Here is a 14403-nt window from a genome sequence, read left to right as displayed (position 1 = left end):
CTAGTTTAAATGTAATGAGGTGTGCGTTATTGATCCAATGATCTTTAAGTTTGAATTAACGGAGTTGAGTTAACAGAGTTAACCTGAAATTGACGATTGTCACATCATTCCCATGTTAAAGAATTTTCGTCCCGAAAATTTGAGTCAAGTCGTGATGAGTGTCTGAAAAAGTAAGAAAAATTTTCAGTTTGTCATATCATCCCCTAGTAGAAAGAAATTTCGTCCCGAAATTTAATTCATACCTCCGGTGATTTCTGACGGTTTGTCCGGTTTCGAGGTGTTCTGTGTTTGGTCAGCCCTTCAAAAAGGTGAGGATACTTTTTCATCATTTGATCCTCGCGTTCCCACGTGAACTCCGGTCCACGTCTTGAGTTCCAACGAACCTTAACGATTGGAATTTTGCTGTGCTTGAGTGTTTTGGTTTCCCAATCCAAAACTTCAACTGGTTCTTCAATGAAGCGTAGCTGTTCATCAACTTGCAGTTCGTCCAAAGGGACTACTTGGGTTTCATCAGATAGGCATTTCTTCAAATTGGATACGTGGAATACATTGTGTACGCCACTGAGTTCCGTTGGTAGGTCCAGTCGGTACGCCACCGGACCAATGCGCTCAGTTATTCGATAGGGACCAACGTATCGTGGGTTGAGTTTGTTTCGCTTACCAAAGCGAACCACACCTTTCCAAGGTGAGACTTTGAGTAACACTTGGTCATTCACTTGAAATTCGAGAGGTTTTCGGCGCTTGTCGGCGTAACTCTTTTGGCGATCTCGTGCTGCTGCCATGCGATTTCGGATTTGAACAATCTTTTCCGAAGTTTCGAGTACCAGTTCTGGACCAGTGATTTGGCTGTCACCCACCTCTGCCCAGCAGAGTGGTGATCGACACTTTCGTCCGTACAGCGCTTCAAACGGCGCTGCTTTAATACTTGCGTGGTAGTTGTTATTATACAAAAACTCTACCAAAGGTAAGTGAGGTTCCCAACTTTTTCCGAAATCCAACACGCATGTACGCAACATATCCTCCAGGGTCTGAATAGTTCGTTCACTTTGCCCATCCGTCTGAGGATGGTATGCTGTGCTCATATCAAGACGGGTGCCTAGTGCGCTTTGCAGCGACTTCCAAAAGTGCGAAGTGAAACGTGAATCTCGATCAGAAATGATTGAGACAGGCACTCCGTGCCTAGACACCACTTCTTTCATGTAGACGCGAGTCAATCTTTCCATTTTGTCCGATTCCTTAATCGCTAAGAAGTGTGCAGACTTAGTCAACCGGTCAACGATCACCCAGATGGTATCGCATCCCGTCGGTGTCTTAGGTAAACACGTAATAAAATCCATTGAGATGTGTTCCCATTTCCACATTGGGAGTTCCGGTTGTTGCAGTAGACCAGATGGTTTCTGGTATTCTATTTTAACTCGGGCGCAAGTCAAGCATTTGCTCACGTAGGTGGCAATGTCAGCTTTCATGTTCGGCCACCAGTAAAGTGCCTTTAAATCATGATACATTTTATCTGAGCCAGGGTGGATAGAATATCGGGACTTGTGAGCTTCGTCCATCACCAGAGTTCTCAACTCTCCGTACCGTGGAACCCAAATTCGGTTTTCAAAATATCGGACCCCGTCCGATCTGGTTTCAAGTTGCTTGTTCATGCCCCGCATGAGTTCCGATGGAAGATTATCATCTTTCAAAGCTTCGAGTTGGGCATCGCGAATCTGGTCGGGTAAGTGTGCATGAATCGTGAGTTGCAATGCTCGCACTCATCTGAGTTTATCTGTTTCTTTTCTACTGAGTGCGTCGGCCACTACATTGGCCTTGCCAGGGTGGTACTTGATGGCACAATCGTAATCTTTAAGCAGCTCGACCCAATGACGCTGTCGCATTTTCAGCTCTTTCTGATCGTAGATATGCTGGAGACTCTTGTGGTCGGTGTAAATGGTAAACCTGGTACCGTACAAGTAATGCCTCCATATCTTAAGAGCAAACACCACAGCTCCAAGTTCCAAATCATGGGTCATGTAGTTCTTCTCGTGAACCCGTAGTTGTCGAGAGGCATAAGCTATAACCTTCTCGAGTTGCATCAACACACAACCGAGACCTTGTATAGATGCGTTACAGTGTACCTCAAAATTTTCCGTTCCCTCGGGGAGGGCTAGAATAGGGGCGCTACAAAGTTTGGTTTTCAACAATTGAAAAGCGGATTCTTGCCCGTCACCCCAATTATACTTAGTGCCTTTGTGAGTCAAAGCGGTGAGGGGTTGAGCAATCTTTGAAAATCCCTCGATGAAACGTCGGTAGTAGCCGGCCAGACCTAGGAATTGCCGCACCTCAGTCGGAGTCTTAGGTGCTTCCCAGTTTTTGATGGCCTCTACCTTACCGGGATCGACATGGATACCATTCTCGTTGATCACATGCCCTAAAAAGTGAACCTCGCGAAGCCAAAATTCACATTTCGAGAGTTTAGCATACAGTTGTTCCTTCTTCAACAATTCCAGAATTACCCTTAAGTGTTCTTCATGGTCAGCTTCGTTCTTGGAGTTGACAAGAATATCATCAATGAAAACAATCACAAACTTGTCGAGGTACGCTTTGCATACTCGATTCATGAGATCCATAAATACGACTGGTGCGTTGGTTAGTCCAAAAGGCATAACCGAAAACTCGTAGTGACCATACCGTGTTCTGAAAGCCGTCTTCGAGATATCTTCTTCGCTCACTCTCAGTTGGTGGTAACCGGATCGCAGATCGATCTTCGAGTAGTAACTCGATCCTTGAAGCTGGTCAAACAGATCATCAATTCGGGGTAAAGGATAACGGTTCTTGACCGTCACCTTGTTCAACTCCCGGTAGTCGATACACATGCGGAAAGTCCCGTCCTTCTTTCGGACAAATAAGACAGGGGCTCCCCATGGCGATGAGCTAGGTCGGATAAAACCCTTATCCAACAAATCTTGCAACTGAGTGGACAACTCCTGAAGTTCCGCCGGTGCGAGCCGATATGGGGCTCGTGCTATGGGTGCTGCACCGGGTGTCAACTCGATTTGGAATTCGACTTGACGAATAGGAGGGAGTCTAGGCAGATCCTCCGGGAAAACTTCTGGAAAATCTCGCACAACATGTATATCTTCAATTCGCTTCTCCTCCGCGGGTTTTTCAACAATCTGCGCCAAAATTGCCGGATGACCCTTTTGTAGATACTTCTGCGCCTTCATGAGGGTAATGACGCTGGTGGTCATGCCGCTTCTCTCACCTCGGACCGAAATGATCTCGCCGGAAGGGGTAGTAATGTGAACTATCTTATCGTGACATATAATCTCCGCTCGGTTCTCGGATAACCAGTCCATGCCGACAACGACATCGAAACTACTAAGCGTAAAATGAATAAGGTCGATATCAAAAATATGACCTGACAGTTTTAACTTACATCCCGCAAGTACATGAGTCGTTACTATAGTCTTACCGTCAGCTAATTCAACAGGAAACTTAGCATCTAACGGAGTTGGAGTTAAGTCTAAGAGTTGGCTAAAGGCTTTCGACACAAAACTCCTATCAGCTCCAGTGTCAAACAATACAGAAGCAAAACAATCGTTCACAGGGAACTTACCAGTCACCACGTGCGGATCATTGCGGGCTTGACCCGACCCAATTACAAAAGCTCTTCCCTTGCCATTGCTTCCACCATTACTGCCACTTCCATTACCTCCGTTGTTGTCGTTCTATTTCAGCTTGGGACAATCTTTCCTGAAATGACCTTCCTGCCCACATTCGAAACATCCCTTCGTCGTCATAGGTGATTTAGGAGCACCCTTTGCCGCAAGGTCTCCTCTACATTCCTTCGCCTGGTGACCCATCTTTCCGCATCTCTGACACTTGACACGGTCACATGGGCCAACATGATGATAGTTGCACCTATTGCACTTCGGATATTTCCCAGCATATCCGCTCGAACCCTGCCCGCTACCGTTGTTATTGTTGTGGTGATTCTGATTGTTAAAGCTCCGAGTGAATTCGGGCTTACGGTAGTGTTGTTGCGGTGGGAGGTTCGAGGACGAGGATCTGGTGTTGTCAAACTTCCTCTTTCCGCTGCTCGGGTTGCTGTTGCTGTGGTTGTCATTACTCGGGTTGTCACGGGCTTTAGCGGTTGAACCCCTAGGTGGTAACGCACCTTGGGTCACAGCCTGATCCGTCAGTTTGTAAGCTAAACGGATCGCTTGTTGAATCGTGGTTGGTCTGGAAGACGTCACCATGCCCTGAATCTGCGGTGCTAACCCATCGATATACATCTCAATCCTCTTACTCGGCGGATCCACCATCCGCGGACACATCACAGCCAACTCGTGAGAACGGGTAGTGTAGGCTTCAATTTCTGAGCCCACCATCTTCAGTGACCAAAATTCTGACTCTAACTTTGAAATCTCTTCCCTCGGACAGTACTCCTCTCGCATCATGTTTTTGAACTCCTCCCAGTTCATCGCATTAGCCAGTTCCAATCCAAGGATCTGCACGTTCGAATTCCACCAAGTGAGGGCAGAATCCTCAAGTGTTCCAGCAGCGAATTTGACCCTACTGGCAGGGGGACAATTGCACATCTCAAATGCCGACTCGGCCTTCTCAGCCCAACGCAGGAAGCCTATAGCTCCCTCAGTGCCCTTAAACGTACTGGGCTTGCAGTCAAGGTAATTCTTGAAGGTACACGTTCCACTTGGACCTCCAGCTTGGTTCTGAACATGTGCGGCTAGAGCGGCCGCCGCATGGTCGTTCAGCAGAGTTTGGAGTTCAGCTGCAGTTAAGTTGATGTTACCACGTCCGTGTCCAGCGTTTCTTCCAGCCATTTCCTAGAATCACAGTATAAAATGTTAAACATGAATTTTTCTTTCATATACAACACACCATACATGTAATAAAAAGATAGGTATGAAAGAAATAAGAAACAACATCCCATCACAACCATATATTAATCTAAATAAAAATTCATGATTAAAACCATTGTATTCGCTACAAAGTATTTCCGATCAATCCTTAAAATCATAGAAAATAATAGTTCGGATGGAGACAACCCCTCCATCTAAGTGTTATCATCACTAGATGTCATCGTCTGAGGACACCTCTGAGTGTGCCTCCTCCTCAGCCGGTTCTTCCTCCGGTTCTTCTTCGGGTTCCTCCTTGGGATCTTCCTCGGGATCTTCTTCAGGTTCCTCTTCAGGCTCTGCCTCAGGCTCGGCCTCAGGCTCTGCCTCAGGTTCGGCTGCGTTCTGAGCAAGTTGCATTTGTAAGACATCGCAACGCTCTAGAGCTATCTCGGTTCGGGTCCTTGCTACTTGGAGTTGCTCTTGCAAGTCTATCATCTCGGCTTGCATCTTCCTCATAATCTTCATCTGTTGATCACTAACCTCTTGCATTTCCTTCATTTGCCGCTGCCATGCGGGCAATCTCCTCCTTAGTCTCGGTTCCGTCTTTTAACAGTCCGAAAACGTTCGCTCTCGTATAGCGCATGTAACCCACATCACGCTCCAAACATGAAACAACAGCTGCGAGAACTCGCTCTACAGGTTCGGTTATGGGTGGTAGGGTGTTGGGATAAGCAGGGTGGTTCGGGTGAGGTAACGGGGGAACTTGCTCGCGATAGACCATACGTCTAATCATGTTAGGGTACCAATCCCAGCTAACGTCGTTTTCGTATATGCCTCCGGATAGGCGGTACCTCTTCGGTGCGGGAGCTTTGAGTTCCGGGACTACTCGGGGTGGCGATGCGGTAGGTAACTGCGGTTCCTTCCCGTGAGCATGAGTCATCGGATCAGATGATGATGAAGGTGGCGGCGTCGACATTCCTACAGGTAAGCCGTGTATGCGCGCGCGTATGAGTGAAAGAGGTAAAGAGATAAGATTACAAGACTACACTAATCTATGCAGTGCGTATCATTATAACTAATGGGTCGTCGCGGTTATAGTCTAGTATGCATGCAGCTTTTAGTTCGCTATAACCAATGTCTCTGATACCAATCTGTCACACCCTCAAAATCCACTAACGGAGTTTTACCGTCAGAGGGTGTGAACTAACAGGATCGGAATCATTAATTATAATCAAACCATAAAACAAAGTTTCAAAACCATGAAAACGTTTACGAGAAGTTAAATGCGGAAGCGTAAAAACCTTTAACCAAAAGTTGCGTCACGCAGGACGACTTAAAACCAATGATAACTGTTAAAAATAAGTATGCATAACAAAAGCGTTTTCAAGCAATGCATGTTCCTAAACCGCGCGCCCGCCTCGGCTACCTGAGAATAACATACTAAAAGTGTCAACACAAGGTTGGTGAGTTCACAAGTTTATATAAAAATAAATGTTTAGCGTTTGCGTTCAGCGTTTTGCGTTAAGCGTTGTGCGTTACAGCGTTTTGCGTTACAGCGTTTTGCGTTACCAGATAGTGTTATGTCAATTATATATCTATAGGTAGCTAGCCTATAAAACAAGTATCACTAAGTGTTCGACATCGAAGCTGACTGTTTATCAATTTGCCTTGCCACCAGGTCGTCCAGACCATGGTATGTGTTTAGCCAAGATTACACCCGCTCGACATCCAGTCGAGTTTAGCGTTGGGTGGGGTTTGTCAAACCCAGTAGTACTACTCAACAGTGACTTGCTGTTATCCAAATATTAACCGGTTCGATGTTATGAAGGACTTTAGTTTACGCGTTTGCCACTTAGTCTTTACAAGTGATATATAATCTATATTAACAAAATCTTAAATGCGTTGCGGAGTATGTTATCTCCCCCAAGAGAAAAGCGTTTAAAGAGTTTAAAAGGGAAAAGTGAAACTCACTGTTTGCGAAGAAATTCCCAAATTAAATCACCAAGATGCGCGTCACAGAAAAACTCTCTCTAGCGTTCTAAAACAACAAAGAGATTTTTCTAAGTGTCGGAATATTATCGAGTCTCTAGACCCGGCACATAATACCTATGCACATAACATGTTTCGTGTTTCGTTTGTGAATCGTGTGTGAGTTTAACAAGTGTATTTGTGACACATTACATGTGTAAGCAATCATATCCGTGTCATGTATTCATAAAGTACATCACTAGCAATTTCTCCCCGTAAGGGCATTTTGGTCAAATCATGACAATTAACTAGCCATTATTCCCCATAAGGGCAATTTGGTCAAATTATGACAATCAATTAGCAATTATTCCCCGCAAGGGTAATTTGGTCAAAACATAACAATTATATAGCAAGTATCATGTTTCATGCGTTTTCACAAAACTCAGCAGCTAGTTTCACTGAGACAGAAATTCTACTTGAAAGATTGTACTATTCCACCGATCATAGCATCTCAATTAATTTACCAAAAATCATCACAGAAGCATGCATGTGTTAGGTTTCCAGAACATATTTTATTTTATTTTTATTCCACATAGATTTCTCATAATGATCAAAACATTACAGCAGGCTCATAACAGTCAAATTTATGCGCAACAGAATGTTATTTGAAATTCCCGTTAAACGAAAAATCCAATAAATGCAAGACCACTTGGGTTAGGTTCCTAACTCAATAATTCAACTTCCAGAAGTGGAACCAACCCAATTGGTCTCGTAGTTCATGAGATATAATATTTACAAAACAACCTAACAGCAGGTCTAACAGCTCAGCTTTGCACAACGTTTTTGTAAAATCATAAAAGTTAACCTTTACTTGTCCAAAAATTACAAATTTATACTCAATAGTAACTAGACTCAACTTAGTTTACTGTAGTACCAATAATCTCAACCAATTTTCACATTTACACTTCGCTACAGTCACTTAAACATCAATAACACATTCTGTCCAGAAACTGTTTGCATCCAAACTCAACATATTAACTATCTATGGACTATCATGCATTCATATAACACTCTAGACTCCATAAACACCATCCATGCACATCAATTACACCTTACATACATGATTAGGGTTTTTGTTTGAACTCAAATCAAAGACACAAGTAATTAGCATGTAACAATATCAATTCTAGTTATCATATCATTAACAAATCAACAACAATCATATTAACACAACACCATACAAGAATCGGCAGCTAGGGTTTGTAGTTAACCCAACAAACATCAAAATCAAGTATAAAGGATGCATAGGATAATCGATTATACCTTCCTAGCACCTAATTCTTCAATCAAACACTTGAATTGATGGTTGTATGTGTGTGTAAAGGTGACGGCAGCCATGAGGGGGAGGGGAGAAAGCTCCGATCGGGATGTGGTGTGGGGGAAAGAAAATAAGTTAGGGTTTGGTTAATGATGTATTTATAAACATAACATGTTACATTCAAGTCCCTCCACTTCTAAGTATTACTTTGCTAGCCTAACTAACTTGTTTACATCTTGAGTTAACGTTTATAACCATGTTATCACACAACACATAAGTCTAACAGATAATTATCACATAATTACTGTTTTGACGTTTTTCGTTTATTCATCAATCGTTTGCGTCAACTCGTTTGCGTTTCGGTGCAATTCCCGAAAGACTACACATGTAGTGAGTGTTAAGCGTCATTTAAACCCTAGTTTAAATGTAATGAAGTGTGCGATATAGATTCAGTGATCTTAAGTTTGAATTGACGGAGTTGAGTTAACGGAGTTAACCTGAAATTGACGATTGTCACATCAATCCCATGTTAAAGAATTTTCGTCCCGAAAATTTGAGTCAAGTTGTGATGAGTGTCTGAAGAAGTAAGAAAAATTTCAGTTTGTCATACCCCAACTCGCATATTTATGTGCAAGCGTTGACCACTCCTCATATCCCAGCAAAACATGCCTTAAGGATCATGAAAATGGCCATACCCCGTGATCTATTTTTATAACATCACCCAACCTATCTCATTTCTTATAATTTCGATGTGGGAGTAATTATAATCAAACCAACCATCATGACAAAAATGGTCCAACAGGAAACCTGTAACCCAGCAACTACTCTTGTGATTTCTAGTGTGCTTCAACTCTTCCGAACGAAGCTCTGTTTGATGAATTCCTAGCCAACCTCGGCTTGTGCAAGGGTCACCTTTTGTTTGATGCAAGGGTGGCTCCGGTCACTCCCATTATTTTCTCAGTATAGAAATTTATGTGTTTATATATGTAGTGTAAATTTACATGTTTTCATCTGAAAATTTTTAGTCTGGCCACTTCGGTTTATGAAACTTTTTATACGTATTGAGTCAAGCCACCCCGGCGTTTTGTCCAATCCTCATCACCGGTTTGATGAAAAGGTGATTAAAACTTGCTACGGGGTAGATAGATAATCGAGGGAGGCTACATGGGCTCGTCATGGTCTAATTATGTATTTTTCTTCGACTTAAGTGTCAAAGGTCATTTACATATAACCCATTACATATGTTGTTATTTTATTTTCTTATACTCCATAGTCCATACATTTGGATTACCTACAAGAGTACGAGTCTTCATTCATTCTACGAGTTATCAGTTGAACTTAGTGTTTCAGTAATTTTATTTTACTATACTAAATGTTTTTTCTGTGTCAATCGAACAAAGCACAGGTCTTAGTTTCGGAACACAACCATATATTGCTTGTGACTTAATATATAAGGCATCAACATTAATGGTCCTAGTCTTGGACCACATTTCCCGGATTAGTCGTCGCCTGATGCCTATCAAATCACAATAAGCGGTACACATACGCCAACCATGAAACATGCATTCAGTGCTTGACAAGTCATCTCTAAGTACAACCAAGTTTAAAACCACTGGAAAACATGAAAATACAAAAACTTTATAAAAATGTACAAAAAAAAGAACAATGTTTATAAAAGGAATTAAAGTTCCCCAAAAAAGCAATAAAAAAATAAAAAGTAGGGATCAGATGGTTTAAAAATGGAGGTGCCCAATTGTCGTAAAAGGCTTTGGGCAGACACCCCATCTCATATTTTAAACGCGAGCAATGATCACTCCTCACTTACCATTAAAACTTGCCTGAAGGATCATGAGGGCAAACCATACCAGTGATCACTGTTTATAGCCTCCTCCAACTTGTCACTTTCATTGTAACTTCGATGATGTGGGATTATTAATAATAATAATCTATGTATCTTATCTTCTAACTAATAATAATCTATGTGGGCTTTCACATCTTTAATATCATGCCCACGTTTTGTTTGATGAAACGCGTAGTAGACTCATGGAATCTTATTATACTTTTCTTCTAATATCGACTTGGGACCAATAGTAATCTAACGGTTCTAACCAACTATGTGGGCATAAAGAAAACCATCAACAATAAAGCTTGTAGGTAGAGACATAATGGAGCATTACTTATGATTATGCGGTAAAGGATTTGCTAATCAACCGGCTACATAGCTTTCGTTTGAAGGGGCAACATCCCAAATAGTCCGGAAGTATGATTGTGGTTCGGCATAACTGATACCACTAGGAGTATATTTGTTGTGGTCAATATTATTTACAATATATGTTAACAAACCAGGGACCGACAATAGCAAATTAACCGCTCTAGAATAACCAAGTAACATTATTTGGACCTGAAAGAAAACCACATGCCACATTACTATAGCCCTCTTAAACTGCTCGATCAATACTACATACTAAGATCGAATTGTTGTGTTAGAGATGTAAACCCCAAACCCATTCTATTTCATGTTGAAATGAGAATGATACGAGGTTACAAGCCTTCAAATAACAAAATTTCAAATGTAATGTGGAATAAAATCTCAAAAACCTACTATATTCAATAGGCTCGGGCGCTCTGATAACATACCAAACTAAACTCACATTAAATTTTACAAGTGATTATCTAGCGTACAAGTGTTTAATGAGTTTAACCAGTTTTGCGTTAGACCTAAATACTTATATTTTTTCTTTTGTGTCTAACATATGACTTCATAGAAGTAAGGTTATATAATTTATTATGATAACGTTACATACTTTTTTAATTATCTAATCCAAAAGATTTTATCTGACCCATGGTTCTTTTTATTAATGTAAAGTTTCCACGATCTATTTAAAAATAGTATTCTTTGCTCACCCAATACCAATCATTATACAAGGCCTCAATTTCAAAATATCTTCTATTATCAAAAATATCTCCACATGTGAGGTAGCATTTATTTTAATAATGCTTTTTTAGTTACGAAAATATGTACCTCTGTCAAAACAACTATTAGGCTGAGGGGTGTGGGGCGCTAACCTGGGCGCTAACCTCTCCGCTCGCGCCCCCAGGCGCTAACCCCACACCACCGGGGCGCGAACCGGGGCGCGAACGCGAGCCCCCAGGCAGGCGTGAGTGTGGTCGCGGGAGAAGAGAGAGAAAAGGCTGGTGGGCCCGCCCAAAAGAGCCGTTGAGCTCCGATTTTTTTTAAAAAAAACCCTTAAAACCTCTATATAATACCCCAAATTACTCCCATTTCAACCATATCAAAACACAATTTCACCTTACAAACCCTTATATAATATCCCAAACTCCTATATAATACCCAAAAATGTCTGGAAATTGGTACCCAAACCTAGATTCAGATTATATTGACGACGATTTATGGTCGTCACCAGACCAACCGATGTTTTATTCGGGGCCGCAAGAAACATCCGGCTTTCAACCATCCAACATACAACCGTCTCCTAACTTTGTTGTTCCAGAGACACAAGAATCACACGGTGATGCTACCGGAGCAAGAAGACGCGTCCACCGGAAAAAACAACCTGCAACGGACGGGCCGGGATCGGCTTCGACTCCGAGGACGAAACGGAAAACCACTCCGTGGTCATCGGATGAGAAGGAAGCCTTGTGTCGGGCTTGGATAGTCACATCGTCGATCTTGTTGAATCCCTCAATAAATTCAACAAAACCATGGAGGTGGTCTCTAATGACAAAAAGGAAAAAAGTCGAATGAGAGATTTGGACTTCCTTACAAGAGACTTCAGTAACCTAAATCCGGTCGATCAAATGCTGATGGAAAAGCAAAAGGAACGTATCCGAAAGAGGTTGATCGAAGAAGACCAAGCCGAAGAATAAGAATAATGTTTTTTTAGTACTTTAATTTTTATTTTATTTTTAGATATTAATGTGTTTTTTTTAATGTGTGTTTTTTTTAATAATTTATGAGTTTTTTTAATAATACGTTTTTTGAATATATTTATAAAAAAATAAAAAAAAAATCCGCTGGAGCCTCTCCACACCAGGGCCAGGGGCTCCAGCGGGGGCTCCAACACCCCCCTTATCCAATTTCTCTCTCTGCCACACGTCACAATATTATTGGCTGGAGCCCCCACTCGCGCCCCCGTTAGAGCCCCCCACACCAAACTGAAACACCAAACTGAAATTCGGTTTTTGGCGTCTATATAACCCCAACCCCTTATCCCCTTATTATTCATCATCTCACCATTCACACATTCATTCATTCATCTTCATATTATTATTATTACTATTAATATTGATATGGCGTTTTCATCTTCTTCCTTCTTTACTAATTTTTCGTTCAATCAGACATCCGTTAGGCACAACAAACCTAACTCACCTCCAATTTCATCATGCAATTTCGCCACGTCAGATCGAACCACAGCGTCTAACCGTAACCCTAACTCACTATACGAAGTGCTCGGGATCCAAATCGGAGCCGATACGGTGGAGATCAAGTCGGCGTACCGGCGGTTGGCGCGAGTGTTGCATCCGGACGTCGGAAACCTGGATTCGTCCGCGGATGAGTTCATGAAGCTGCATTCGGCGTACGCTACGTTGTCGGATCCAGGAAAACGAGCCGATTATGATCGGAGTTTGATTGTTGGACAGAATGTTTCTGGCCGGAATTATTCGCCGGCGGGAGGGTACGGTGGTGGCCGGAGATGGGAAACGGACCAGTGCTGGTAGTCAAGAGACGGATTGTACAAATATATATGTTGTGTAGATCTAATTAGTAATTTTGGAAGCTAACTTATTTTATTTTTTAATGAGTAAAGTGAAATTAAATATTAAATGCCCTCAAATATGGAAATGGATAATTATAGAAAGTGATCAAATTAAATTTAATAAACTAATGATACTTTAATGTTTTTTTTAACGACCAATAAAATATAACGCATGATGGAACTTTATTGTTAAATAGAGGTTAAGTGATCTGTAAAGATATAATTTGATTATAATTTAAAGAGAAAATTATTGATATTAGTTTGTATAAAATATTTGATAATTAATAAATTAAGTGATGGAAATGTATAACAAAGAGGTCAAGACTCAAGATAAAGTTTTTATACTCTCTAATATGTCACGATTAACCTTTCTTTAATCACTTTACACGTATTACTTTTTTTATTCTAGATGATAATGACTTCGAAATAGGAGGAGGGCAATGATAACGACATGTAACTGTTACTTTTTTTTAATGATAAAAGTAAAGAACATATTTGATTATATCCTCAATCAAATAAAATCTATAATATATATCTCACGAGCGAGAGCGTACTGGGGTTGATTTAAATGTTGAAAAAAACAACAAAAACAAAAGAAAAAAGAATAAAAAACATGTTGACGTGGGGCAGTATTCGTTGGAAAATTACAAAAGCAGTAATGATAGACCTCATAAAGAAAAAAGACTAAACATGGACCTGGATGACCCTTATGGGCTGGACCCGTTCATTATGGGCTCCAAGGTTACTACAAGAGGAGTTAAAGATATTGATGTTGGGCCTGTTGACTTTAATGATTTGGAAGATCATATTGCTAGCGATAACGAGGTGGAAAATAATTATGAGTTAGGAGTAAATAATCCAAGAAGGATTGAAAGTAATGGTGAAACTCACATCACGCCTTCAGGCGAAAGCATAGATGCAAGTTTGGATTTAAATTGTGAACCTATTCTAGTGGGTGATCATGCTCAGTCGGAAGAGGAGAGGCAAGTTTGTCCGGATAAAAATCAGACCTCGAGGTCAGTTGGTCGTGAATCAGAAAGTGTGAAGTAGAAGCCACAAAAAATCTTGGTGACAAAGTAGGTGCGAGATTGGCAAACTTTGATTACATGATTGCGGACTCAAATGATCATGAAAGGGTACAATTATGTAAGTCATGAATTTTATTTCAATTAATATTCGTGGGCTTGGGGTTGTTGGAAAGGCAGGTTGGATAAAGAGGATTAAGTCGGATTTTGGAGCTTCGTTCTTGTCGCTCCAAGAGACAATGTGTTCGGATCCTAAAGTAGAGGTGTTGGCAGATTTTTAGGGTGATTTTGGGTTTGAGTTTGACTGGGTTAATGCGGATGGTAGATCAGGGGGGTGGTTAGTATGTGGGATTCAAACGTGTTTAAGAAGGAAAGTTCGATTAAGCATGGTAATTTTTTGGTTACATCGGGCTGGCTTCGGGATGGGAATCATAGGTTGAACATAATGAATGTTTATGCCCCCTCAG

At 41.4% G+C, this 14403-nt stretch overlaps 1 non-coding gene and 1 pseudogene across 1 annotated transcript; one reads left to right on the top strand and one right to left on the bottom strand.

Moving 5' to 3' along the window:
- Positions 1–9853: 9853 nt before the first annotated feature.
- On the bottom strand, positions 9854–9959 carry LOC143614013 (small nucleolar RNA Z279/snoR105/snoR108). The gene has a single exon (XR_013150224.1). It is a non-coding gene; the product is annotated as a small nucleolar RNA Z279/snoR105/snoR108 (small nucleolar RNA).
- A 2485-nt stretch (positions 9960–12444) lies between these two features.
- Positions 12445–12873, top strand: LOC143614010 (chaperone protein dnaJ 11, chloroplastic pseudogene; annotated as a pseudogene).
- Positions 12874–14403: the final 1530 nt, after the last annotated feature.

Source organism: Bidens hawaiensis, unplaced genomic scaffold (assembly GCF_021521415.1).
Source record: "Bidens hawaiensis isolate Kalapana, Puna unplaced genomic scaffold, B.hawaiensis_p1.1 tig00038646_1, whole genome shotgun sequence".
NCBI classification, from domain to species: Eukaryota; Viridiplantae; Streptophyta; class Magnoliopsida; order Asterales; family Asteraceae; genus Bidens; species Bidens hawaiensis.
Note: the sequence above shows the minus strand (reverse complement) of the source record. Positions and strands in the feature narration are given on the sequence as shown.